The 24,476-nt window shown below is 40.8% G+C and overlaps 1 protein-coding gene across 33 annotated transcripts in view; it reads right to left on the bottom strand.

Annotated features, from left to right (window-relative positions):
* FOXP1 (forkhead box P1) overlaps positions 1 to 24,476 on the bottom strand; it is a 544,444-nt gene that overhangs the window by 286,750 nt on the left and 233,218 nt on the right. For all 33 annotated transcript variants that reach the window (XM_060271340.2, XM_088662398.1, XM_088662407.1 and 30 more), the window contains one exon: positions 22,878 to 22,943. The gene's annotated coding sequence lies outside the window, so the exon portion shown is untranslated. The remainder of the gene's footprint in view (positions 1 to 22,877; positions 22,944 to 24,476) is intronic.

The raw sequence follows: 24,476 nt of genomic DNA, 5'->3' as shown, positions 1-24,476 counted from the left end.
CAGGACAGAGCAGCAAATACAGCTACTTGATTGGCCAGGGAATTCCCCGGACGTAAGTCCTATTGAGAATTAGTGGGCTATATCCAAAAGTCACATCCGTGCTATGGACTGTAAGACTATGGAGAAGCTCATTCAGGTGCTGATTCAAGTGTGGTACAGGGATCCGAAAATCAACAGTGACTGTTTGAAACTAGTAGACTCCATGCCAAACCGTGTTCAAATGCTGCTTAAAAATAGCAGAGGTCATATCCGTTACTAAAGTACGTATATGTGAGTTTTGTACATGTATATGTGAGTTTTGTACAATAAACTACATTGTTTGTTTCCATTAATTTGCACAAGGGTGCAGACCAAAAGGCAGGACAGAAATGTTCAAAAACAGCAGCAAGCGCACACAAGTTGCATTCATCACAGGAACTGTAATAGAATTTGCAGTTATGTTGTCCAGCTGCACAAGTTTAATGTATGGTCCCAGATGTGGGTTCACATAAAAAATACTGCATTCAAAAGGGGAAGTGAAAAGTGGAGGGAAAGTAAAAGCATCATTTTGCCATCACCACCTTTCACCCTGCCCTTCATATTACAGGATAGAACAAGCTGGAACTTGCTCTGGATTAAACAGCCAATGGTACTGCTAGGACAAGACATTCCGAAAGGAATAGGCTTACATGTAAACTTTTACGTTTGCATAGCCCATAACTGGGAAGAGAGATAGATTCTAATAAACAGGCAAGCTGAAATACAGCACACTAAAATATGGTGAACAACAAATCTCTCTACCCAGATCATAAAAAGAATTTTTCTGCAGCATGCATAAGGATTCAAGATTCAACTGTGCATTTCTAATATTGTGCCTTGGTCTTCTGTTATATAATTGCTTTGTCTTAATCTTTGTTCCAACAGGCCTTCCAAGTAATTATTGTTCTTTCTTTAAAAAGCACAGAGTCCCCTAATTTAGTACAAGTCCAATATGACATTTGGACTTCACTGTCTCTCAAACAAGAGCATTATTTCTACCAACAGCTCAATGACAAGCGGCTCTTAAGTTCCCAGACGTGCTTCAAAATGCTGTGGTTGGCTTGTTAAACTTATATTCTGAGCTTTGCACATTCTGAGAGTCCACATTAAGTCCTCTACGTGTGCTAAAATCATCTGGGCAGCCAATGCTTGACGTTCCGTCTGTCAAGGAACTGAGGAATGAAGCAGAGAAGAGAAGCTCCAAGCCCACAGAATTGGTTGCCAACTCAAGTTCCACCATGGTGCTTCCCTTTCATAAACAGTGCAATATTCCCCACTCCACCCCAACCGGGGAGACACCGTTTATGAACAGGCAGCTTGTACTTCATAATAGTGCAGCCCTACTATTTCCGGCTTTCAATCTGCTTTGATGGCTGTTGGTTTTACTGTATTTTAACAATTGTTCTAACATTTTTTACTGCTTTAATGCACTCATAAGCCTCCTTAAAAGAAAGATGGAGGGCTGAACATGGAGACAGGGAGCTTGAGGTAATTTTTATTTAGAAATCAATTTGACTCAGTATCATAGGTCTCACTTAACTAAAGTGTATAAAAGAAAACACTTCTAGAGAAGTGTGACCCAAGACATCTGATACCATGAACTCCATCATAAGAAGTCCAGCAGGCAATTTAAAATTAGGTAGAAGTTAACACAAGTGAAGGGACACAAGTGAAAGCACTGTTAATTATTTGAAGTTAGTGCTATATTACCTGTGTCAAAGGAGCTTCCCCATCAGTACACATCTATTTTGGGGGAAACTGAACTTGCTGAATTTCTGCTTGTAAGAAAACACTTCAAAGCAGACAGAAATGGCAACTTTATTCACCACCCAATTGTTGCTGTTGGCATCTGTCTATCTCAGGAGAACCCCTACGGGTGTGAAGTCAAACTGCAGTGTTAGCTTCCCCGGGGGTGCAAGTCTGGGCAGTGTGTATGGAGGTCCTGGGCTGCCCAGACAACAAGACCCACGTCTCGACCTTGCTGGTGTGGTCCAAAGGAAAGCAGAGCAATACGTTTGGCAGTAGCCTGGTTACAGGAGTTGCCAGGAGGAGGAGTAAAAGGCGCCCAAAGATGTCCTGCAAGGCAGTGACTACAGGCAACCCCCAATTTGCATCAGGGTTGCATTCCAGTTCATAGCGCATGGTGACAGAGTGTGCATAAGCCCATGTTGCCCCATTACATCCTCTTCTGGGTCTGAAAAAGGCCCACTGGTCTTTGAACGCACACACATTCTTTGAACGCACACAAACAGGGTTTGCCTGTACGCATCTTTCTTCGGGGTTTATTCCAGAAGCCTTTCTCACGAATGAGTACAGTTGCAAGGCAGAGGGGGTTTAGAACTAGAGCTTTCCTTTTCCAAGAAGGGCTACTTTCCAAGGCTGACAAACCCCATCTGCCCCTCACTTCCCTCTACAGAATGTGCAGAAACCGCCTTCCTGACCATTGGGCCCACTATGGGTCTCGTCTACTCAATCTGCCAGAGCTGGTCTTCACATAAAAGTCCCTAACTAATTAAGGATTTGAGGCCCATCGGCTACCCCCACCTCGTTTAGCCGGCCGGCCGAAGCCATTCCCACACCACCCAATAAGCATTTATGAAAATGAACTTAATACTGTGTTTCACGTTCATCTCAGCCCAACTTTTTTTCCAAAAGAAGCAAATGTTCAGTATGTTATGAGAACACAATCACATAAGACTTTATAAGGGCATTTAAAACAAAAACAAAAACAGGTAACCTTGGTTTATGCTGCTTATAAGCATATTTACAAAACCTGATGTGATGTGATACGATACACAAAAAAAATTCCTATTCCCATGAAATTAATATTTAGCATATAATAGGTTTTTCCAGAGCAACTGGCTCTTATTCTGCAATAATATTTCCCTAAGCAGTTAACTGGACAAAAAATATTTATCACAAACAGAACATCACGACAGTGTTTGTATAAATATGCTTATAGGATAAACAATTGGAAGTAGTAGCTTGCCCTTCACGGCAGCATTTACCTTAGTGGTTTTTCCTCACAAGCAATATTAGCTCTGAGGCAGGCATACCAACTTTATGCCAAGGAATAACACATGCAAGAACTGTGGGCATGATTCAGCCAAGGTTAAGCTTTTTTAAGTTTCATTGATTTCAACTTTGTCTAGATTACAACCCAGGCAATAAGTGTGTAAGATAATATTAATTAGACTGATGCATCGTTGTATACCAGCATCTGTATCGGCAGTGCTGGGTCATCTTGCAACACATAAATTCTGCTCTGAAAGGTATTAAGTCCCACAGGCTCCTTCTGTGCTGAACCAGCTTACACAGGACATAATGACTTAAGACTTACTGCCCTTTGAGAATATCTCCTGTGATATTTTGGCCACTATCTCCCCTTCCACCCTTAATAGACTTTTCACAACCTGTGTATAATATCTAAAATTGGTAACAACACAACGTTGTGTATGCATACACATGCACATGTGTGCATATGCACCCATCGACATGTGCTCAATGCTAAAGCGATTTGGTCTATTACGCTCCACTGGCATGCACTAAGTGACCTCAAGGCAGCTTACAAAACTTGCTTCAGACATGTCAAATCAGTGGGAGCAGGAAACAGACTGGTAAGAAAGCTTTACTATTAATAATCGTTGATATCAATACACATTGAAAGAAACCACATTAAGTGTAATGACGTTTACACAGTATTATATTCCCAATGAGCTCGTTGGGCCATTTTATTTAAAAGGTGTTACTACCACATCTGTTTTAATTTATTTGCAAAACAGTGCTTAAAGTGTCTTGAACACTGCAAAATTCAAAGACAATATCTGTTTATATATACTTTTGTATGCATTCAAGCATCAGATTAATACAAGCCTTGCTAGGAAAGATTCACTTGTTCTATGAGGAGTCGGGGTAACTGATTGGCAAATCACAGCCTGTGACCAATTGGACAACTTCATTCCACTTCAAACAGAAACAGAATAAAACACTCTGTGGCATGCTCCACTCTTGTTATAGTCACATATCACAATTCATGCTAGCTACCACACTAAATGTACAGAGAGCTACAAATACATACAAGGAGGCAAGTCCATCCACAAATATAAACTTTTTCCTCTCTCCAAAAAGATCATCTGATGCACCTTAAAGAAAAAGGGGAGGGGGATGAATCGGGTGTGTGTGTGTGATATTTTAAATAACTGCCATCACTACTGCTATGCAGTTGTGCAGCAGAAATAGAAACTGACAACATATATAAAAATACTGTTGAGTTGTAGACCAGAAATTAGAGTCCAGTATAGGTTTATCATCTTAACTGGAGATCAGAAAAACTGGCTCCTAAAGGGAAAGAAAGAACATCAATTCAATTTTTCTTAGAAAACCATTTCCTACCAACTTTGAAAACAAGAATGCCTACAGTGATCTGATTGGTTTCTTTGTGATTGTTTTGGCTCAGCTCCTTCATCCCTCCTCAGTTGGGAGGCTAAATGTTAGCCTAACCACTAGCTTCAGAGGGTTTTCTTCTTATTAACCTTCCACTTTGTGTTTCCAATTTTAGAAAGGAGTAAAACTATCTTTCAGCAAATTTCACCTTCTCTTATTTGCTTCTGAGGTGAGAATTCAAGTTTATTTTCACATGGACAGAGAAGAGCAGCTTCAAAACTGCAGTGTATACTTTATATGTTTGGTTTCAGCTTTTCAGGTAATGGGCATTTTGGACTTCCAGTGAGCTCCTGATTTAAGCTTGGAATAGTTTTCTTGGAAATACAGTTTTCTTGCAACCTCATGTTGTAATTAACATCCAAACCACATACTAAAGTGATTTATTAACTTGCAGAGATATAGCTTATTTTTCTTCCAAAAACCCAGAAACTGAGAAAACTACTCATCAAACATTTTATTTCTGCAATCTGAATCTATCTAGGAAATACTACAAATCACTTGTTCACTGGACAGATGGGGTGGGGTGGGGTGCAAATTCATCCCTGAAAAGCAAACCTGGAAGAGACATCTTCACTTGCAAGCTCTGCATTTTCATCACTGAGTTAAAACAGGGGTAGACAACCTAAGGCCCATGGGCCGGATGCGGCCCAATCGCCTTCTCAATCCAGCCTACGGATGGGTACGGGAATCAGCGTGTCTTTACATGAGTAGAATGTGTCCTTTTATTTAAAATGCATCTCTGGGTTATTTGTGGGGCATAGACATTCGTTCATCCCCCACCACCACATGGTCTGAGGGACGGTGGAACGGCCCACGGCTGGGAAAGTTTGCTGACACCTGAGTTAGAACTAGCTTTGTAGAACCAGCTTTAATAGATGTATGGACAGTGTCATCATATAGCTTAGTCACTAGATGGCACTGTATTTAGGTTATATCTGGGTGGAGTCAGGCGTTTCCTGTTGCTGTTCTGTTCTTAGTTTTAGAGAGAAAATAAAGTTCTAGCTCCCTGACTACTGAGTCCGCTATGGCCAGGTATCTTCAGCCTTTTCGGACTCAGTACCTACTTTTTAACCCAAGCATGCATATACAGTGGTGCCTCGCTAGACAAATTTAATTCGTTCCACGGGTCTTTTCTTATAATGAAAAATTCGTCTAGCGAATCCCATAGGAATGCATTGAAAAAATTTTAATTTTTTTTTTTTTGCCCATAGGAACGCATTAATTGAATTTCAATGCATTCCTATGGGAAACCGCGATTCGCTAGACGAATTTTTCATAAAATGAATTCGTCTAGCGAGGCAACCTCCGCTTGAAAAATCCTTTTGTTAAGCGAAAATTTTGTTAAGCAGGGCATTCGTTAAGCGAGGCACCACTGTATGGACACCTTTCTTAATCTTTTACCAAATATCTGCATGGTGGTATTGCTTCACCGGTAGGTTGTGGCCCACCGGTTTCTCTGAGCTTTCAGTGACACTACAAGACTGAGAAATTTCAGCTTGGCTTTAGTACTAAACAATACAGTACTTACTAAGACCATTACCAAAGTGCATCATATAACTAAATCAAGCCCTAAATGCTCTGTTTTGCAAATTTCATGGGTCACTAGGGATAATTAAAAGGACAATTATACAAAGTTGATTCAGTTTGGAAAATCAAATGGTATTTTCTGCTTTACAGCACAAGGTAATCTGGTTTCTCCCTTCCTCCTCCCTATTATTACTATCTTTTGTACTTTTATGGTCAAGCAGCACAAACAAACAACAGCTGCACTTTAAAAGGGAATCTGTTATTGCTTTTTTATTATTTGGTTTTGTTTTTGCTTCACCAGTAGCTATTCCTTCCGGTAGATCATACAGAGCAGCGAGTGTGGAGAGAGATTATTATTAAAAAGTAAGGGGGTGACATAAAAGCTGCAGCTGCACAAAGTGGTGCTGCTTTGGGTGTTTACAGTGCCGGAATGCTGTTTAGTTTGTCATTGTGTCCAACCACTACTGTAAAGCTAGTAAAGTACATTATTGGTAGCAGCAGCTCATGAAAAATACAGCAGAGAAACTGCTAGTGGCAGAAGCATTTAACTTTCTTGTTAGCCGTCCTCCCCCATGTGGCACTTTAGCACCCGCAAGTTGTTTATTATGTTCTGTGCCAGGCAAAATTGATTAAATGGGGCTCTTAAGAATCAAAGCGTTATAAATTCATGGAAATACAGCAAGCAATAAATTCCATGGAATTAAAAGCTTACTAGTGCTATTAGCATTTCAGAGTGTTTGCATTGTTAATACCAATGTAGGGGGGGGAAAGATACTCCTGTAATACAAATGCAAGCCAATGCAGCACATGCAGAAGCAATAATATTTTTACAAAATGTGATCACTGCTTGCAGAGACTTTTTTCCTTCTCCTTCTGACCTGAAATGCTCATTAATGTTTTAAAGAAAAATCTAAAACAAAAGCAGTGATCTACACAGAACACAATGATTTATACCCAGTCATCATCTGTAATATCTTTTATGATTGTTTGAAACAGAGGCAGTGTCCCAGATCACCCCTTTGCTTCCGCATGGGGCAGGGCACTAACTTCTGTTAACAAAGGGTGCAAAGGTATTTCGCAGTTTTCTTTCTTTCTTAGCCCCCAATAGGCTGAATTTGATTCATATTCATATTGAACTGGTACTCAAATAGTCACCATATTAACAGTAGAATTTTTACCCCAGGTCATTCTGTCGTCATTCCAGTCAAACTACTTTGACATCAGAAAACATACACATATATCATCAGCATATTGCTACAGACAAAAAAAATCATAGTTAATAGATATTATTCTATTAAAGGAAAACGAGAAAATTGGACACTTTACAAATATAGTTGTAATGTAAATTTGCTACACTATGAAGGTCACTGTGCCTTTTTAAAAGATAAAACTTTGCACTTCTAGAAAATCTTGTTGAGGGTCACAAACACTACAAAAAACACAGAGATGTAAAAGACTGACTTTTTAAGAGTTCAGAGTTCTGTTCATGGTGAGAATGGAGTAACAATTAGTCATACAACCACAACTTTACATGAAGCAGGGAAAACAGTCCACGCCCCCCCCCCCTCATACCAGGTTTGTGTTTGTTTTTTTAGGGGGGTGTTTTAGGCAGAGTTTCTTCCACTTAGCTCTCCCAGCTGGGATCTTAAGCACACAAAACCACTAAGCTATAGCCCCACAAGGCTTCAGTTCCAAAATTAGAATTATTGAGATACAATATTTCAAGAAAGAAAGCACCAGTGGATTGCACTTTCCCCCATGCTTTTTTGACCCCCCCATGCTTCTTTGACCCCCCTCCCCAACATCAGGAGACCACATTTCTGACCCACTTCAAAGGAAGCACAGAAATGCAAGGAGAGGAAGTACAGCTGCTCTTTTCTGGTGTCTGCCTGCCTCTCAAAAAAATGTGGCAAAGTCTTACAGATATCCAAATCAACATAGGAAGATATTAATCTTGTAGCCCAGTGTTTCTCAACCAGTGTGCCTCCAGATGTTTTGGGACTACAACTCCCATCATCCCTAGCTAGCAAGACCAGTGGTCAGGAATGATGGGAGTTGTAGTCCCAAAACATCTGGAGGCACACTGGTTGAGAAACACTGTTGTAGCCAATGCTCAGATTATGTAAGTACACTCAGGGTTAGTGGCAAAGTTCGTGGTGCTGTATGAGCAGTACAGAAGCAAACAGAAGCAGGAATAATCTTGTTTGCTCATTTTCTCCATTTATTTTGTGTGTGTGTGTGTGTGTGTACAAGCGTGCGTGCAAAACCTAAAGGTACACTGTCCTTTTTAAGTGAGCATACCTTAGTAGCTGCTGGTGTATATACATACTAGTATAAAATAGAACGTATCCCATCTCCTTGTAGATAATTAAACCTTTTTATTTCAAACAGGAGTGTACGCACAAAATATTTTTTTAAATAGAAACTACATGTGAAAAGGTTTTTGTGGATCATGTGCAGAAAATGGTTTCCCAGTGATGTCTAAACAGAAGCAAGTTCAAATCTATTAGTGTCTGGGACAAGCTGGCATCATGTCACCACTAATGCCTTGGACATGCTGGAATCATGTCGCCAGTAATGTATCTAGTTAGACTCTAAGGGAAACCTAATAGAAACCTAATAGAAAACTGTCTGATAAATTCATGAGTTCCAATAGAGAAGCCCTAGGATTTTATCCATTAGAGCCGGACAGTCCACCAGCACTGACCAGATGAGATTCCCCAGTACTTCCAATCTATAGAGAAGAGATCAAAATCACTTAGTTTTATAAAAACAGAAGTCCAGCCCATAGAAGAATCACTCAAGAAATGTACAGCATTTTGAATAATCAGACACGCTGACACAGAACAACCAGGAATAAATTTGAGCTCACGGAATATTCCCTGCCACGGGCTTTCTCTTAATATCTGCAATAGTCCCTCATCACAACTGCAGACAGCTAGAAAGTGTGCATATGAGTATTCCAAATTTTCAGACGAGAAATTTATTCACGACACATGACAACACAGAAACACACGTACAGCAACAGAGAATCAGAAATGTTTTCTCATCCACTGAAGCAGGTACAGAGTCCTTGTGGATGCCAGGAGGCTAGTTTCCCCAAGAAAAGGGGTAATTCTCCCAAGATTTCAACATCTTTTATTCTTCTGAAATCATTCCAAGAAGTGTTTTATAATTGTGCGGCTATTACAGAATAGACTGTTATCTGTCTCCCTCTCTGTCACCAACCCAGTTTGGATATCAACCCCAAACCATAGTTTAGCAACATTTAAAGGAATGTGCTCAACCCTGAGGCCCATGCATACCAAGCTTGCTTCCCCTTCTCGAATAGGCTACAAGATTAAAAGCATCCAATTCCTGTTTTAAACAAATTCCAATTGGGGTATTACATCTAAAAAGTGACAAACCATGGTTAGTTTAAACTACAGTTTGTTGATACTGGGAAGTTTCAACAAACCATAGTTTAGACCAGGTTTCCCCAACCTGGTGCCTTTCATATGCTGCTGGGCTACAACTCCCATTATACCTGATCACTGTCTACATATGGGAGTTGTCTCTAGCAACATCTGGAAGGCACCAGGATGGAAAATCCTGAGGGGAAATATATGGGAACAAACTCTCAACTGCTTTAGTAATATGTTTCAACTTGGGTTTCAAGATATGGCCACCCCAGAGCAGAAGACACACTGATCATCATAAAATATACCATCAGATGTGACTCACTCAAATAAAGTACTTCCACGCAGAAATCAAAAGAGCCAAAAACCTAAGTCACTTAAAATTTAGACATAGGACCAGACCAGGGATGTCCAAAAGGTCGATTGGGATCGACTGGTTGCTCCCCAGGAGGCTGCCACTGTTGATCGCGGGCTCCTTTTCCTTTGCTTTTGTCTAAGAGCACCTGGCCCCTCTCCCCTCCCTGCATTTTATCCTTTTATTTTTGCAGCGATATTTTGGTGAGCGAGTAATCCCCAGGCCCTGAAAGTTAGCCCCCCCCCCCAACTGAAGTTTTTACCCTGCACCCCTCTCTAAAAAGCTCAACAACTTTGACCTGAACCTCAATAAAACAGGGGTAGATCACCAGTTTATAACTCTATGAGTAGATCACAGTCTCCTGGAAGTTGGCCACCCCTGGACTAGAGGATCGGGGGCTTATGAGTGATCTATAGAATAAGACTGAAAAAGAAAGGGAAATGTTCTGAATCATACAGCTGAGCCAAAAATAGGGTTGCCATATTTCAAAAAGTAAAAATTCCTGACACCCACAAAGCTGTATAGCTTTTTCAGGAAGACCCCAAAATTGTTGAGGTTTCATGGTAAAACCTCCCCCCAAAATAGTGCTTTTAAGCTTTTAAAGCTCTTTTGCATTGCCATACACCTGTGTTTTCCCAAACATTTTGCCGTTTCGGCACAATTCCCCCAACACCACTTTTGCACCTGAAAACCAGGACATGTCAGGAATTTTCCTGATGTATGGCCTAGCCAAGAATGATGTGGCAGGAGGACGGGGGCAGTAGCCGAACATTCCAGGACCAACTGCAAACCACTCAAAGCTGAAAAGGGCCAAGGCAACCTACAGATGCTAAAACTGTCCTCTCTCATAAAAAAATAGCTAAAAGGTGCCTACTGACATGGCAGCACCTCTATGAGAAGAATGTGTCCAGTGAAGAACAATCCAAGGCATATGTCACTTAACATGTTTGGTTGCAGTCCACAGGAACAAATTATTGTATTTGTTTCATCAGATAACTGGATTACCTTCTGGTTACGTGGTGAGTATCAGCAATAGAGCAATATTATTATTTTTTCCTTCTTTCAAAGTATCACTAGTTATGCTTTTCATGGGATATACACTCACTTCAGCTTTAATATCACAACCCCATTATGCCTAAAGTATCACAGGAGGCCTTATAGAGGTAGTCAAATAAGATGGTTGCACCCAAGTAATAGGGAGCATAAAATCTGGAAGGTAGGACTTGAACCAATGCCTTCAAGAAAGGAGATTCCAACTAAACATTCAGAAAAAACTTTCTGACAGTAAGAGCTGTTCAACGGTGGAATAGACTCCCATGAGAGGTGGTGGACTCTCCCTCCTTGGAGGTTTTGAAGCAGAGGTTGGATGGCCATCTGACATGGATGCTTTAGCTGAGATTTCTGCATTGCAGGAGGTTGGACTGGATGACCCTTGGGTTCCTTTCGAACTCTTGAGATTCTATGATTCTATAAAATCAACTGTCACGACATGAGTGCAGCACAATCAATCACACCAGATGGTATACCAACAGCCAATCACTTCCTTTCCATGTTGCACTTAAGCACTGATAATCAGAGGACTTTTTGTACCTTCTACCACAAAGCTGATTATACAAAAGCAATTACACAAAATCAATTTACGTAGCCCCGCAACCTTCCAACCATGCACCTGGCAGCCAGTAGCTTCTTCTTCTTTGGCGATCACTCGTAGCCGAGTAAGATTGTCTTCCATAAACATGGTTTTAACAATGAGTCCGTAAGTGACTGTGGAGGCCAATTCTGGATCCACACGTCCTTCCACAGTTGGTTTCCGGGCAGGAGTTGATCACGGTGTGGATTTGTCAAGCGTGCATTCCTCTTAGTACATTTCTCCCTTGCGTCCTGAGCATTTTCAAAGCTCATGACACCTTTGGTAAAGGTTGTTCTCCAACTAGAGCGCTCGCAGGCCAGGGTTTCCCAGTTGTCAGTGTTATACTACAATTTTTTATATTTGCCTTGAGACAGTCTTTAAACCTCTTTTGTGGATCACCAGGATTACGCTTTCCATTTTAAAGTTCGGAATAGAGTAGTTGCTTTGGAAGATGATCATCAGGCATCTGCACAACATGACCAGTCCAACGAAGCTGATGAATTTTTGTCTGTTCAACTAATAGATGATTAAGTAAAAGACCTCAAACACATATGGTTGCTTCACTGGGAATTAAGAGAATTTCCATTACAGGTACTAAGGGCATGGCAGTCTCTCTTGCTTGTACTAGATAACCAAAATCCCTCATTTTAGGGAACAATTATTACAGCCTGCCACCAAAAGTAGCTAAATGGTGAGTTCAGGTTACATTATTTTCATGGCACCAGTCAAGGACAAATCTTAATTCATTTGTTTGATATCTCACCCCCATTAGATGTCTGCCATCCCTGGTGATAGATCCTTAAGCATACTATTATATAAGGCACACTGAAAACCCAAATTGTTGATTCTCTTTAAGGAATACTAAGAAAATGCTAGAAAGCAAGTGTTAATTAGCAGGAATTCATACGCTACATATTAAATAATTGTGCAATCGTAAAACTCCCAGGTGCCTCAGCAATGGAATCCAGTACAGTATAAAATTGTTAGAATAAACAACTAGGTAAATCAGGATGTCAGCTGTGAAACATGTTAGCTATACCTAAAAGGTTAATCAATCTGGCAACCTCACTTTTATTTGATGGAAAGCAGACCTGTGCTGGTTTTAGCCTGTAAGAATATACCAGCACCTAACGCTTTTCCGTTCACTGTGACTTTCAATTCCTTTGTTTTGGGCAGGCAGTACACTGAAATGTTCAAGTAGTAGGATTACTGTAAACTTTTTTTTATTCCCTGTATACAAGAGAAGGAAAGAAAAACAGAACTAAAAAAGGTGCTAAGGATAGCCACCAGCCACTAACAGTACCCTACAGCCAAAATTGGCCAATACTGTATCATTCCCATGTATTTTTGCATATCCACTAGAAGTACACAGCAGTGAATACAGATAAACTGCCTTTTAGTTGAACGTTACTGTAACATATTTTATGTAGTTGATGTGTCTCCCTCCTTCATATGTGTAGGAGGGTACATAACACCTGACTGACTCATATCAAAAGTACCCAGCTCCCAAATCAGTTGACTTCATTTTTTTCTAGAATTATTATTATTATTATTTATTCAATTTACATACTGCCATTTATCCAAAGATCCCAGAGCAGTGCACAACATTAAAGACATACTTTATGCAGCATAATAATAAAAACATACGATAGGACATACTAATAGACATAATAATAATAATAATAATAATAATAATACCATAACAACAGTACCCCCACATTTAATAAGCCATAGATTATTTAATGGCTGAAGGCCTCAGTTCATTTTTTTTGCAATTCAAGTGTCATCCAAATAGGATACCACATAACATAGTACACCACTTTCTGCCCTCTCCTTACTCATAAGCCTGTAACATGGTACAGTCAGTTCCCTAGCGACTGACAGCTGAACTAGTACAACAATCCCAATTGTAGCTGCTACACCATGGTTGAAACAACGTCCATATCACAGGATCAGAAAAAGGGGCCTGCGTTACACTACCTACCCAAGCCTATGAATTCCTAGGTCAGCATATTTATCTTGCATCCTATACATTCTACAGATATTTAGGTTCATTAATGACAACAGGTCTACTCTGAGTACGGCTAGCACTGGATATGACCTTCTGGCACTAGACAGCCAAAGTTCAATGTATCTACAAGCCCCTCCCCACTTGTGCACAATGAGTATGTGTGTACCATTTTCAGCACCAAAACAGGGCGAGGCAGGGGTAGAATGGGGTGGAACGGGGCTCGGGTGGGGTTGAAACAGGGTGGAACAGAACGGATAGGACTCAAACGCATCTCTCTGGTGCATGTGGTCCTCAATAATGGAACCCCCACATAAGTGAGGATTCCCCTATAGTTCAAAGGAAGACTAATTCAGCCTCAGCACTGACTCTCATTCCGGATTATCCATAAAACCTTCCCCATTTTGAATAGAACAGCTTCAGGTTCCTCAAATGCATCAACAATCACAATTTTCCTCTGGATTATCCACACCAGAGATTATACAGAATGTGTATTTTGGATCAGAAGAAAATAATGTATCCTGTGTTTTTCTACAGTTTAATCAGCTTTTCATGTATACCATGGTGATGATCAATCATCTTTTAGAATGTTGCTAACAGCTTTGATCTTCTGAGACAATTCCAAACAACACTGAGCCTGTCAGTGTACAGATTTTAGTTTGACATAGCATCTGAAAAATTTCAGGAGGCCTAAGGATCAAAGTAGGCATATGCCAACCACCAAGCTATTGTGCTTGTTGTGTTGCACAGTTAATAATAAAGATTTTAACTGGGGTGATGGCTCACCATAAATAGTATATTACTCATACCAACTGATTTTAAGTTTTGTTTATGTTCCATTCAAACATCTAACATCAATTAATCACAGGAAAGACTGCACTACGGCAGAAAGCAAATCCTTTACAGTACTTCCTTTCTCTGAGCTTTAAGGGTAGCCATTTCTGCCACAATACTTAAGTCCCTAGCTTCAATACAGGAGTGGTACCTTCCTATCCCCACTTGCAACCTTGCTTCCTGCTCAGAAGGATACAACAAACTACCGAAGGCCAAGCAAAATATAGTTCCCCATTCAGATCCTGCCATTTCATTGATAACAAGAGGAGCTCATGTCATGAATGAACAAGCTCAGTGATGGGAGGCCAAAATACAACCCCAACTATGCAATGCAAAAGCCATCTACAAGTACAGGCCAGTAAGAAGCCAGTTGGCTATCATATGGTTTCTAAGCCTGGAAGGTAGAGGTCTCCTATGCTGGAATATGATACACATGCCAAACCTTTTCTTCTTATGGAAAATCTTATTCACAATAATAATAATAATAGTAATAGTAATAAAAATAAAAATAATAAAAATAAAAATAAAAATAAAAATATTCAAGACCAAAAACTAGTTTGGTGGACCATGTTCTCTACATATGTTGTAGAAGGATAATCACACACCAGCACAGCCTCATCAAACATGACTCAAAGAGTAACTTTTACAGTTGAGAAAATATTATCTGAAGAACAGGAGAAAAGTCTAAAATTATAGCCCTTGTGTTCCCATGCTACCACACCTGAGCCAATATAATATACACAGACATATTCCGTATTTAATGTTAAGGAAGGTTAAGGAAGGCATGAAAAAATTAAATGGGCCAAAAGTAAACAAAAGAAACATGCTCTCCTGAGATGATTAACTAAAGCAGATAATAGCCTATAGAGAACTCCTCTGGCAAATCTTTGAAGTCTTCGATACAGTATTCTAGTGGCTCATATTAATGAGATTTGTTCAAATAGTTTTTAAATTAATCCAAAATGTCCTAATCTAATTTATAAATCTTCCTGACCCAATTGCTTTATAAAAAGTCACAGTTTCATCCATCTATTCTCCACAGTAGTCTTCCAGTTCAGTGATATAAATTGTTTTACATTTTCTGTCTCTTGTGATAAGAACATACACAGTCTTTTTGGCAGAAAGAGGACAACTGTCCACCCACAATGTACAGCTGTAATGCATTTATGTCTTTACCCATTAAGAAAAAAAACCTAATTAATAATTCCTATTGTCTTTTAAACAAGGATCTCAAAACAATCTGGAATACTTTCACAACACCCTAGTGATACAACAGGAGGTAACAATGCCCATTTTAAAGAGAGCTATGCGACTCTACAAAGCTGGCAAATAACATCAACAAGATAAAAAAATTCCTTCCAGTAGCACCTTAGAGACCAACTAAGTTTGTCATTGGTACGAGCTTTCGTGTGCATGCACACTTCTGAAGAAAGCTCATACCAATGACAAACTTAGTTGGTCTCTAAAGTGCTACTGGAAGGAATTTTTTTTTGTTTCAACTATGGAAGACCAACATGGCTACCTACCTGTAACTAGAACATCAACAAGGTCACATAGCACTAAAAGTATCACTATTCAGCATAGCATGAAGGAACTCCAAATCTAATCTTCCTCAGGTAACACTTTGTTATATCTGATAGAGCCAAACTATACCATGTTGATTCCAACACAACTCGTGTTTCATTCAATTAATGGGTAGAATTTGCAGATCATAAGGCATACTGCCAAGGTGCTTACGTGAGTTTCATTTGCTTTCACTTTAATTTCTTTGCTTAACTATGTGTTTTAAAACAATGTATATTTCCATAAATCACAAAACTGTTCCTGAGCCAAGACAGAAAGCAAGATATGGCAACCAGGTGAGAGAGGCTCAGTTTACTGTGGGTGACAACAATTGAAGTGGCAGACTCCTGAATTTTGTCTCAAATTTAGTCCCATACAAGTCTCTAAACTGTTGGTCCAAGATTCTGTGATGTCTGAAAATATGAAATAGTCAACTGTACTGACCCAAAGCTGCTATGAAATGTCTGCACATTTTCTGAAGACCTACCTTTGCACAAAAAAACAGTTTGTCTACTCCTCAACAGATTCATAACAACTGAGATTCTTCTTTGCTATTTATTTTTAGCCTTCTGTTGTATTTTGTAGTTTTATCATTTATTTTTAGGCTGTGAACCATCCTGAGATCTAGCGATGAACAGCTGTATACAATTTTTAAAAATAAAACTAAAATTTAAAATTTAATAAAAAAGCTGACTAAATCAAAATGAGTTCAGGTTACAGTCTGGGCAAGTGTTGAAGCAATCTCACAAATTGCTCAAAGTATGCAGATTCCTGATACAACAGAAAAATTGCTGCAAAAACCTTGATAGATGAGCAAAGCCTGTGATGAAATTTCATCCAAAGTCACATGAGAAATGTAGTGGGGGCAGGGTGACTGAAATCTAGTCTAGGATCCATTCATTCTGTTACCAAAATATTAAGTTGTGGTTGGAAGACTCTTCATCCCAAGCCTTGTGCAAAAGACATATGCTTGGGATCCCACTAATATATTTCTCATAGTATTCAGGGGCAAAACCTGGTTTTATTTCACCCTGGTCAAAGACCCAGTTTGGTGCCCCTTCTTGAGCATTTGTGTACACACACGCAGGCTGGAAGCCTCAATGGCACATCTCTGGAGGCTTCACAAGGGGCAAAAAACCCCGGATAGTGTCCCCATAGCTATGGCCCTGTAGTATTTGATAACTTGGAACATTCTCACTACAGACATCCGACATGGTCTTTTATATATATATATATATATATATATATATATATATATATATATATATATATATATATATATATATATAATATACCTTTTCATGAGACCCTTCAGGAATTAAGTACTGAATTTTAAAAATGCAGAAAGAAAGCATTACAGTGCACTCACTGCATCCAGATCACAGATCTGTTGTTTACCAAGGCCACCACTGTTATCAATATTTTTTCCACATTTGCCGTACCTAATTCTTACAAAAATTATTTGAAATTTAAAACTCTTCATACATCCCCCCAAACAATTTTGTATGATTCTTCCCCATCAAGAGTTTTTTCTAAAGATTATATATAGATATTATCTGAAGACCCAACATGCAAATTCAAAGCTGGGGGACAGTAGGAGAGGAGTACCGTATTTGGAATGCTGTGTAGAGCAGAGCTTTCCAAACTGTGTGTCGTGACACGTTAGTGTGTCAACTGCAGTGTGTCGGTGTCTTGCGTGAACGCTCCCCACACTCCTTTTGGGGCTGGAAAGGGGTTAGTTTAACCTCTGGTTTCCTAGTAAAACTGAATTATTGTGTCGTGAAATGATGCATGCCTAAAAAGTGTGTTACCAACACAAAAAGTTTGGAAAGCTCTGGTGTAGAGTTCTGGTTGCTTTGCCTCAAAAAAGATATTGTGAAGCTAGAAAAGGTCAACAAAAATTCCCAAAGCGATAGAGAAACTCCGCTAGGAGGAAAGTTGCAACGTTTGGGACTTTGTAGGTTAGAGAGCAGGTGAGTTAAGAGGTGATACGATATAGAAGTTTGTGAAATTATGCATGGGATGGAGAAAGCGGCCAGAAAAGTTTCCCTCTCTCTCTTTTTTAACACTAGAAACTCATGGATATGCAACAAAGCTGAATGACTGAGGATTCAGAACAGACAAAAGAAAGTCCTTCACGCAGCACACATTTAAACTATGGAATTTGCTCACAAGAGGCACTGCTGTTGCACTCAGGTCCTGCTTGTAGAATTTCTAAGGGATTCTGGTTGGCCAATGTGATAGCAGGATACTGGACTTGATGGGCCAATGGCCCCATCCATCAGTACTGTTCTTCTGTTGGATACCTTTCGTTATCAATAATGTATAACTTTACTTACATGTTTTAATAGAATTTCCTCCTCTGTTTTCAGTATACAAATAATCAGTAATGTTCAAATCCCACTGTATTTGTTTGGTTAAATTAAAATGTCTTTTATGTATTTAAACAAATGTATGCGGCTAAGAAGCCAACATCATTATTAAGCATGTTCTTCTGTGTATGTCTTGATCTAGAAATCTGATATTTTAATTTAGAGTCTTATTTTGAAGGAAGGTGGTTTTGGATACAGCAACTTAATTATATGTTATGATTTACAGTGCAAATTCAAGAAGAATGTATAGATCTGAAATTTATGGGCATGATCCAGCAAACATTAAATTGCTTGAAAAATATCAGTAGAAGAATTAAGCATATGCTTAGCTCTCTCCAAGTGAAATCAGTAAAACTCAAAAGTGTATAACTCTGTCTACATTTGTTTGTTGTTGTTTGGTTGTGTCCGACTCTTTGTGACCCCATGGACCAGAGCACGCCAGGCACTCCTGTTAGTAACTCATGTTAGTAGCTTCGAGAACACTGTCCAACCATCTCATCCTCTGTCATCCCCTTCTCCTTGTGCCCTCAATCTTTCCCAACATCAGGGTCTTTTCCAGGGAGTCTTCTCTTCTTAAGAGGCAGCCAAAGTATCTGCTCCAACTACCGCACAATTGCGCTCATTTCACATGCTAGCAAGGTTATGCTTAAAATTTTACAAGACAGGCTTAAGCAGTATGTGGGGCTGAGAACTCCCAGAAGTGCAAGCTGGATTTCGAAGGGGCAGAGGAACCAGAGACCAAATTGCAAACATGCGCTGGATTATGGAGAAAGCTAGAGAGTTCCAGAAAAACATCTACAGTACTTCTGTCTACATAGTGCCACATACATTTGAGCATAATTTAAGCTTCTGCTTAACATTGTTCTTGTTGACTATATTGAACTGTGTATGGTAGCACCTTATGCTGCAGTTTCTGCCCTGTGTTAAGAGTGGGATAAAAGTATATCAAATAAACAGAGATTTCCACCCCCCTTGAAATAATCTTCAAAATTTATAGAACGATTGAAAGAAAAATGCTGTTTCAGTAATATTCCCTTCTTCTTATATAGGTTTAAGGACTACAAAAATATCCCTGTAGTATTTAAAAGCACAACCCTGTTGTTGCAAGGAACAGTTTGATCACTAATACACAAGACAGGGTTCACCTGAAATTAAGCAATCAAAGCAATTGAGCTTGATCTCAATCAACCAAACCCTTAACCTTTCTTATTTCAATGGCACTACTCCAATTAGCGCTCCATCACCATTTCCATTACAGACACCCACTCCTATGGGTTTTATTGTCTTGGTGATTTCCATTCTCAACAGGATGAAAGTGGGCCTGTAAGTTTCCAGCCAAAATGCAAATTACTGTATAGCACATACGCCTGTTTTGTTCATTTCCTACCAAAAAGGAGAAGGGCCAATGTTTTGTATGAAATCATGATGGAAAATAGTACTGACAGGAGTACAGGTAAGCAGGAAAAACATTGTGGTAGCTAACCAGCCAGTATATGTGGTATGCTGAGTACCTTCTTCCAGTTAATAGCTTCAGTACCTGCTCTCATAAGGCATGTCAACATGGCAAATTCTTGTGCACTCTAAGTTTGCTGCCATAGTGCAAAACTGAGAGTGTGAGAACCAGCCATCTCAAGAAAAGAAGCTACAATGTGGTTTTATCCACAAACACCAATCCTTATCTTTTGTGGCTGCCTGTGTACATCTCATGATTATCTGCACATGCCAGTTATGTACCTGAGTTTATGTGTGCATGCACATTTTTAGCACAGTTCCTGACTGTACAAAGGAAATCTTTGTGTGTTAGGAATAGAGTGCCACCATGACCCAGCTTCCTCCCCATCTACATTCACAGTATAGGATGGTGTCACAAAGCTTGCTTGTATTTCAGGCCTCAGCTGAAGGCATACTATTGCCATGATTTTGCCTAAAACTAATTCTTCTTGACATTGTCTCTGTTTTTTTTCCGTATCAGGAGAAATACTAATTCCACACCCCTGTTTGCCTAGGTCCTGCTTCGGAAGAGATTGCAGCTGTCTCTTCCTGCAGTCTTACTTCTCTGTATGTTGCTCTGCGGACCTTCGCTTAATATGGAAGGGGAAGAAGATCAAACCTATCCATTCTTAAGGAAATCAGCCCTGATGTTGGGAAGGATGGAGGGCCCAAGGAGAAGGGGACAACAGAGGACGAGATGGTTGGACAGTGTTCTTGAAGCTACCAACATGAGTCTGACCAAACTGTGGGAGGCAGTGGAAGACAGGAGTGCCTGGCGTGCTCTGGTCCATGGGGTCACAAAGAGTCGGACACGACTAAACAACAACAGCAACAAACAACCCAGGAGAATGGGGTGCCAGGTCAAATTCTGTCAATATAAAAAGGAACAAGAAACATGTATATATTTTGTTCACTGTAAGCTCCTCAAAGCAGGGACCAGTATTTTCTTTAGTTGCTAGACAACAATGTAGAATACCGAAGTACTGCTAATCAGCTGATTGACCTCAAATACTAAACATAGTTCAGATATTCAGTTGAACATGATGCAATCCATATTCATATTCCAAGTTGCATTTTAAGTCCAATTGAATGGCAAGAGTGTTTAAGTCTTGGCTGAATGTAGGCTAAATGTGTCTGGAATCCTTAAACTGATTTGAGGGTTGCTTTTCTTTCTTTCTTTTTCTAATCAAGCAGTATACAAATTTTAGGTAATAAAATAAATAAATAAAAGCCCCTTGCATATACCCAAAGGGCTTCTGTGTGTACCTCGGAGCTCAGCCATCTGGACATAGCAACCTTCAATGTTATCTGGTGCTGCCATGAATATTTCATTAATATTCAGAAGAACCAAGGAAGGGAGGAGTCAAAAGGGAGTCTGAAAAGCCCAGTGCATGCAGGGGAGGTGCAGGTCATGCAAAACCCTTTGGGTTCTTGTAGTTTGGAAAAGGTCAAGGTAGAGCAACCCAGCACTACATTTGCTTCAAAGCAAGACAAAAGAGTGAATTCTATGTTTTAAGCATTTGCTGTTGTTTTAAAAACAAAATACAATTATTCATCCAAATTATTAATGAAAGGAATGGTGCCATGCTGCTTTTATTGTCGTCATTTGTATGGTTTTAGTGGATTTTATATATGTATATAAAATGTTTAATTGTTTGTGTTTTTAGTTGTTCTTGCTTCTATCTGTAAGCCACCTTGAGTCCCGTCAGAGAAAAAGGCAGGGTGGTGGTAATAATAATAATAATAATGTACAGTATTCAAACTTTTCTAGAATAATTTAAAAAACTGTAAATAAAATAATTGTCCTGCATGTAAACACATAATGACTTTATATAATGGAGCATTCACTACTTACAGCTACACAACTGATGCTTGTTGCTATGGCACTTAACTATTAATTTCTAAGAGAAAGTGAATATAAAACAGCCAGATGAACAACAGCCAGATAACATAGCTTCATCTCCAAATACTGGCAGACATTACTGCCTTTCTTAATTGTAATTTGCCCCTATAAGGAGAGAGGGAATTGCCTCATTTTGAGTCAGAAACAACGAAGGGCAGCTAATACACTGAATTATTTTAAACAAAAAACAAAAAAACTTTTTGGTAGTAAGTTCCGATGTAAAATGTAAGTTAGTGTACTTGAAAGCATTCAGATGAGCCACAGCCTTGCACACTGCCTCTTCCCTTCCTCCTTTTCCTGCACAGACAGGTAGAGCTGTTCAGAAACTTTCATTCATTTTTTGATGAACCATGGTTTCAAGGTTTGCAACTTTCAAACAAACCATAATTAATAACCCTAGTTTTTCAACTCAGACAAAAAGGCAAATTGGGGTGAAGCAAAAACTCTGAATGCTCAGCTGCATGGGAGGAGGAGGAGGGCTGGTCATAAAACCTCATGGCATCCAAAAGTGGCCATTGAGTCTGAACTGCATAAGCATTTTTTATACAGGTTGCACCAGGGGTCAGCAGCGTTTTTTGAGGCCGGTCCGGTCCACTCCCTGGCAGACCTCTTGGTGGGCCGGAGCGTGCACACCCGCACGTGCGCTCAAGCTATTTCCAGCGCTCTTCCAACCCGGAAGTCGGTCCCCACGGCGAGAGAAAAATGGCGCCACGAAAAAAAGAGCACGGAATCCCCACGCCGATCGACGGAACGGCCGTGGGACAGTTCTAGGAAGCTCATGGGCCGGAACCGGCTCCTGGGCCTTAGGTTGCCAACCTCTGGGTTACACTGAAACACATTCTAGCTTGTACTGATACAGCTACACAAAGCATACCCAAAATCAGCTATAACCACCAGCCGCAAAATAACTTTGGGAAAGGAAATACAAAGCTAGCAAAAAAAAATGAAATAAACTATTTGTTAAATACAACATAAATCTGAGGCTGCAATTCATCTATGAGAAAAATGCCTTGAGAAAAATGCTGCAATCCTAAATACATTTTTTTTCTAGGTAGGAAGTTCCATTGAGCACTGTACTTCTGAGTAAACATGCATAGGATTTCACTCTCCAAGAACTATGATTTAGCCACAGTTCCCAGAATAATCCACTACTTTTGTTTAAACAGCTCTGATACTTCCAGACTTATGTCCTCACTGGGTTCCAACACGATTCTGAGGCACTTCACAGTGCCATGTGACACATTCACAGGAAAATAGACAATAAGGCAGGATACTGAATCTATGCATTTGCTTCACCCCCCATGGAAATCAAGTGCAAACATGTAATTTATTTACCTTTTAAGTGGCTTCGGCCAAGCAATCTTCAGCTACAGCCAATCCAAAAAGGTCAATCTTCTTACCCTGGAAACAAAATGGATACCACAGTATGACTGACCAGGGCTAGCGACAATATGAGAGATATTTTCACAGAGATATTATCAAGGGCAACTATAAATAAAACAACAAATGAATCCAATTGCATTTAATGGTGAGTGACTTTCAGAGCAAGGTAATAAAAACAATCAAGTCACAGGACAGCTACCGTGTTTCCCCTTTTTTAAGACACCGTCTTATAACTTTTTTTCCTCAAAAAAACACACGGTGGCTTATTTTCAGGGGGTGTCTTTTTTTTTAAGTGCTGGTACAACTGGGTCCCACTGGCTCAGGACACTCGGTGCTCTCTTCCGCGCACATTATAAACACCACACTCTAGCCTACTGTGCTATCCAGGTTTTACTGTCAACCAGGCTGGCAGCAGCTCTCCAGAATTTCAAACTTGGGGGTACCTGGGGGTTAAACCTGGGATCCTTCTGCTCCCCGGGCTCTCTCACGCCGGCCGAGGAATGAGGAGGGAGGCCGTGACCCGTCCCGCTCTGAGATGCTTGTGAGGGAAGCGCGAGGGGGACGAGGCTTGGGCCCATGCCCCTGGCGCGCGCGCGCGGCTGAATGACGAGCCGAAGCGGAACCTTTTCTCTGTGGGGGGGGGAGACGCGCGCGCGCAAACACACACACACACACACTGAGACACACGCACAGGGAGAGAAAGAAAGAGACGCGCGCGCACACACACACACACACAGAGAGACGCACGGGGGAGAGAGAGAAAGAGACGCGCGCACACACACACAGAGAGAGACGGACGCACGGGGAGAGAAAGAAAGAGACGCGCACAAACACACACACAGAGAGACGCACGGGGGGGAGAGAGAGAGACGCGCGCGCACACACACACACACACACACACACACACACAGAGAGAGACGGACGCACAGGAAGAGAAAGAAAGAGACGCGCGCACACAGAGAGAGAGACGCACGGGGGAGAGAGAGAAAGAGACGCGCGCACACACACACACTGAGAGAGAGACACGCACAGGGAGAGAAAGAAAGAGACGCGCGCACACACACACACACACACACACACACACACACACACACAGAGACGCACGGGGAGAGAGAGAAAGAGACGCGCGCGCGCACACACACACAGAGACGGATGCACGGGGAGAGAAAGAAAGAGACGCGCACAAACACACACACAGAGAGAGAGACGCACGGGGGAGAGAGAGAGAGACGCGCGCGCACACGCACACACAGAGAGAGACGGACGCACAGGGAGAGAAAGAAAGACACGCGCACACACACAGAGAGCGTGCGGCTGCAGCACACACAGAGAGCGTGCGGCTGCAGCGCTCACGAAGCAGCGCTGCACTTAGGGGAAGATGGCCAGGGAGGGGGGCTGCGGGGTCAAGGCAACGCGTGAAAGGGAGGGATGGCGAGGAAGAAGTGGGGAGTGAAGTGATCGGGGCTTTAACATGCCCGCACGCGCAAAAGGGAGGCTCGGAATGTGGAGATCGGTTCTGGCTGCTTCTCTTAAAGTGCCGCAAGTAACGAG

The sequence above is a fragment of the Zootoca vivipara genome, chromosome 2, assembly GCF_965207765.1.
Source record: "Zootoca vivipara chromosome 2, rZooViv2.hap1.1, whole genome shotgun sequence".
NCBI lineage: Eukaryota > Metazoa > Chordata > Lepidosauria > Squamata > Lacertidae > Zootoca > Zootoca vivipara.
Note: the sequence above shows the minus strand (reverse complement) of the source record. Positions and strands in the feature narration are given on the sequence as shown.